This window comes from Leiobunum rupestre, chromosome 2 (assembly GCF_980474605.1).
Source record: "Leiobunum rupestre chromosome 2, qqLeiRupe1.1.hap1, whole genome shotgun sequence".
NCBI lineage: Eukaryota > Metazoa > Arthropoda > Arachnida > Opiliones > Sclerosomatidae > Leiobunum > Leiobunum rupestre.
In genome coordinates this window covers 48,737,138-48,742,502 of record NC_143385.1, presented here as the reverse complement: position 1 = coordinate 48,742,502, position 5,365 = coordinate 48,737,138, and the positions used below count along the sequence as shown (strand labels likewise).

Genomic DNA, 5,365 nt, shown 5'->3' with positions numbered 1-5,365 from the left:
GGTGGCGCTCATGCCATGGTAACAAATGAGATATGACACGATAGACAATTATTGTCTGCACAACTTTGCCAAAGGAACTATAGACCTATGTAGTATCGTTCACGCAGAACGTCAAAAAACTAAAAATTTACAAAATGGCGGCCATTTTTAGACATGTTCCCCTTCGCATAAAGTGGTATAATTTTTTTTACATGATAAGGAGACCATTTAGAACCCAAAACCCTTGAGAGTTGCTTGTACCCCTTTCTTTCCTGGTTCACTGGAAATTTATTTTATTTTGACTGTGCTATTAATCTAATTCTATCGTCCCCCTCGTCCAATAAGTCGTATTCCGCCGGGGTCAACGCCTTACTTGAAAAGCTGTCCCAGTGTGTCTCTGATATCCTAGTAGTTGGCGATTTCTACTATAAATCCATCTGGGATCTGTTACAAACCCCTTTAACTCTCGATTCGAAGTTCTTGTGCACTGTGCTCTCGTGCAACTACACGCAGCACGTTCTTAGTGCTACCAGAACTACGTTTTCCTGTGAAAGCATTCTCGACTTAGCGCTCTCGTCTCCCGCAGTGGTTCTTGGTGACGTTATACACAGGCCAGGTCTCGTCGACGTGATACGCAGCCCAAGTCTCGGGGACCACGACTTATTTCAATTCACTCTGCCGGCTCTCCCCTTACCACCTAGACTGCCCCCCCCCCCCCCCCACCGCACAAGTGGGACACTTTTAAGGCTACCTTCTCTGAGGCGGTCTAACGTCACACCCCTCACGCAACATCTCATCCAGATTCGGTATCCCCCTCTTCCCCCTGGTCTGCCCCCCCCCCCCTATGGAAGATATCACAATCTCAAGCACGGGAATCCTAAAGCTCCTTCAGCAGCTAAATCCCCATATAGCGCCACGGCCCGATGGACTTCACCCGGCAATCCTGAAACGTTGCGCGGGACCGCTTGCCTCTCCGGTGGCGGACATGATTGCTTGCTCGCTCTCCACGGCCACACTCCCCCAGGACTGGAAGCGCGCCAATGTAACTCCGATTCCAAAGGGAGGGCCCCCAGATGATCCTAAGGAATACAGACATATCTCCGTGTTGGCCCAACTCCTAAAGGTTGCTGAGCACGTTGTCACCTCCTCCGTCACCACCCACTTGGAGCTCCATAATGCCATTACTCCAGCCCAGCACGGCTTCCGCCGCGGTTACAGTACCGAAAGCCAGCTCCTCTCCAGCGTGGACGCTTGGTGAACCGGTCTGCAGACCACCCCCAAGTGGATGTGGTCTTCCTAGACTTCAGAGAGCCATTTGACACGATGCCTCATCAGCTTTTTTTTTCGAAACTAGATAGCTACGGCTTACGTGGCCTCACTCTACGGTGGCTAGCCTCGTACCTGGAGGGGCATGAGTTCCGTGTAGTCCTTCCTGGTGCCGGGTCAGATTGGTATCCCGTCACTTCAGTCTACCACAGAGCTCAGTACTTTGCCCTCTTCTCTTCACAATTTGTGTCAATGACGTAGGCTCTGGTGTATTCTCTCGTTTGTCCATTTACGCCAACGACGTCGCCCTGTCTCGAGCAATTTGCTGCCCTGGCGATCACGTCACCCTGCAGATGGACCTCGACCAAATCATGCTCTGGAGCTGCCACTGAAGCTGAAACTAAACTCCAAAAATGAAAAGTGCTAAGCTTTCACCGCTCAGGGTTTAAATCCTCCTCCTTCGGGTACCAAGTTGAAGGCATGGCCATCGATCACGTTCAAGAGTTCAAGTATCTCAGTGTTACTTTAACTGGGATGTCCACGTTTTTATGACTGTCTCTAGGGCCCACCGAGCTCTCGGCTTCCTCAGCCGAACCCTCCACGGCTTCTCCTTTCCCACGAAAGCATCAGCCATAAAAACCTACGTCACTCAGATTTTGGAGTACTGCTCAGCCGTGTGGTCCCCTCACACCACGGCGAAAACCCACAAACTCGAAATGGTTCAACGAAAAGCCGTCTGTTTTGCCACATCGGTCGGGTACTCGTGGGACATCAGTATCTCACAAGTACTTAAGAATGTTAACTGGCGCACTCTCGCGTCGCGTCGCCGCATCAAACGTCTTGTGGCGATAAACTCCATCATCCATAAAGCGAATGTGGCGCTTTCACCAATCGCGCATACAATATCATCGTGGATGCAAGCCCCCCGTGGTTTGAAAACCGGCCAATCCTATGTTATTCCCTATCTTTGGAACTAGCCATCGAAAATGGTTTAACTGCATTTTAGTAGATTGAATGCCGGTTCATAAGAGCCTAAAAAACAAAAAGAATTCTTGAAGATGGCCTGCTAGTTTATTTATCATAAAGCTGGATAAACGACAACGAAATAGCAAGCAAGTACATTAAAGTACTGTATTCCTTTCGGCTTCCTTCTATTGTTGTAGTATCGCCCAATCACTTATTCATATTATATACTCTGGTTTATAACGAAAATACCAGGAAAATGCCTTATCCGTCAAAGTAAATAGTAGAGAAAAAAAGTTCATCGATGATGTTGGACATTTTCGTTGGGAAAGCGATTTGTATTTCTAATTAGCTAAGGATTTTTCAAATTATGCTATGCTTTCATTAAAATTTTTATAAACAAATCCAATTCTTGGTAAACCAAAAAGGCGCGCAACTCAATTTCGGCGCCCCTCTCAAACTGGCGCCCCGGGCAGTTGCCCGGGTTGCCCGGCCCTTCAGCCGCCCCTGCCTGTTGTGAGTGAGGGATCCCTTTAACCCCCCACCGGGGAAAGGGTGTCGGAGATAAAAAGGCAGAACATATTCCGCGGGTGGTGCGATCCTACTTAAACTGTTTTTAACAACCAAACCATTCATTGGCAGCGGTGGGATTCGAACCCACGCCTCCGCAGAGACTGGTGCCTTAAACCAGCGCCTTAGACCGCTCGGCCACGCTACCACATATCGGTAGAGTAATCAGCTTAACTTCAAAATAAATTTTCCCAGTAATTATATATTACTCATTATGATTAATAACCAATCATTTTTATTATTAACTGTTCATTTCAATATCAATGTGATCAATTAAATAGTCAATTTATAAATGTTATCATCTGTTCGTTTTAATGAATTTCACTTAAAATTGGTCACAATCATTTCAACCCGGTCCCATAAATAGCATTTAATTTTTAATAATTATAGTTTATAACAAAATATAGTAAGAACTGTTTATTCATACTTGTTAAAATATCAAAAACAATTTGGAACCTGATACCGGATGGTCCAGTTATTATTTAACTAATTATCAATGAGTTAAAATTTTCCCCGGGTAGGCAAATCGTGATGGTTTCCCGCTCTTCGAATACTTGTTTTTAACTATAAATATTGACGTTTATCTAAATAAAACAAACAGCCTTGATTCCATTTTTTCATCTTTAGTGCGAAGACTTTCTTCGTGCAAAAATGCCAATCTCCGCTTAGAACTTTCTCCAAATATTCAACGCCAAGAGGGTTGACCCATTCCATTTGAAGTGATCACGAGTAGAAGAAAGTGTGACTTTTAAAATTTCTTATTAGTCCTTCACCCGTCAAGTGGTTCTTTTCAGTCATGGCTAATGATCTCTGGCTATTTTTTTTTTAAATAGAGCTAATACCCAAGGCACCACCTTCGACCACATAAGCAATGTTGCTTGTGCGTGATCAAGTAACAGGTGGCCGGGTTACAATGCGTAGGAGGGTGGTGGCAAGCCTTTCATGCCACGCGAGCCAACAGCACCCTACATTAACTATTACCGTTAACCTCAGCAAGTTTTTATGGGAAGGGGAAACCGAAGATCTCGGTGGAAAACCCCTTTAACCAGTGGGGAGAGAACTTACAAACTCTACGCGGAAGGAGTGGTTGCGGATTTTCACCCAGTGCCACTAGCTGGGATCGAACCCGGCTCCTCTTGCTGCGAGGCGAAAGTGCTAACTAACGTACATCACGGCTGCGTTCAGTAACGCAGAACGGATTTTTTCCGTTTCGGGTTTCGAAGTAATGATGTCACCACAAGCCAAGAATGTAGCGAACATAAATTGCAGTAGCTTAACTTAATGGTTTGATTGATAATTATATTGATTCATGTAGAAATATGCTATATTACGAAAACACAAAATGCAAATAATTGGGCACGTTGAAATTTTGGTGCGTTGAACTCAGGCGTTTTACAATATTAGCAATGGCCGAAGAAAATAATTCAGCAAGATTCGACGTTGACCAAGGGTCTCACTGAAAACATCCTTCCAGAAAATGCTTTAAAGCCGATAGACGATTTTGTTATGTTTTTTTTTCTGATTCGAAGTGAGACGCCTCATCCATAGTTACCCAGCCGTTTTACGTCTTTCTACATCGCACTACTTTCCCCTCTCGTCCACCATTACGTGTTCTTCTCAAGAGTAGTATTCGCCCTGTCCTGGGCATTCCTGAATCCGATGACGCGAAAACTGGTGCTTGAAATGGGAATTACCAAAGGTTAGAAACCCTTATTGTTATTTTCACATTCATCATCATTCTTTGAGAGCAACCTTTAGTATGCACTACTGTACATAGCAATAGCATTTGCTAGTTAGAAAAATAATTTAACATACATTAATTCGAGAAAATGAGACGATGCGTAGGGCATTTGCATTAACCTTTCTTCATATAAATGGCCCAATAAAATCTAGAGGATCATACTTACCTGGCGCCGCTGCGGTCTCGATCTATGAGGAGGCGGGCTTGGACGAAAACTCATCATTGCAGTACGATGTGTTTGAATCTAACTATCTCTTGCAAATTGCATTGGATGGGGCGTATAATTTATGGTAGTGGGGTCCTGCGTACGCGCTCGACCCCAGACAAATATATCCAAAAACAAGTGTATAACCTAAATCATGGAATATAAACCTTCAGGAATGGAAGCTGTAGCTTTATCTGTGTTTATTGGTTTGTATTGTAGTATTATATTAAATGTAGGTACAGGATTCGTTAATATCGTTGAATTTCATATAGCAACGGCACCTTTCTTAAAAAGAATCTGACAATCTTGTTTTAAAATAATACGTAATCAAAGAATAACGCTTGATTTTTGTTTACAAGCTTGAGTGCAAAGTCCGTCAGTTTTTGTTCTGTGGTCACGGCCATTTAGAATTAGCGGCACTAAAACAATGGCTAACGCCATTTTCTGATAGGTTAATGAACTACGCGTATGATTATTAATGTTAATTGATGTCCACTTACTTTACTTGTCGTGGCTATAGATGATTTGAGTATAGATCGCCGCGGTTTATATTTGTTCAGAACTTCTTTAGAAATCTCCTGGTCGAAGTAGTAAACCTTTCTTGACTTACTGGATAAATGGCTCCTTAGGCCCTTATGAAC

The 5,365-nt window shown here is 43.9% G+C and overlaps 2 non-coding genes across 2 annotated transcripts; one reads left to right on the top strand and one right to left on the bottom strand.

Moving 5' to 3' along the window:
- Positions 1 to 2,844: 2,844 nt before the first annotated feature.
- Positions 2,845 to 2,926, bottom strand: TRNAL-AAG (transfer RNA leucine (anticodon AAG)). The gene has a single exon. It is a non-coding gene; the product is annotated as a tRNA-Leu (tRNA).
- Positions 2,927 to 4,677: 1,751 nt separating this feature from the next.
- On the top strand, positions 4,678 to 4,841 carry LOC149957737 (U1 spliceosomal RNA). The gene has a single exon (XR_016479470.1). It is a non-coding gene; the product is annotated as a U1 spliceosomal RNA (small nuclear RNA).
- Positions 4,842 to 5,365: the final 524 nt, after the last annotated feature.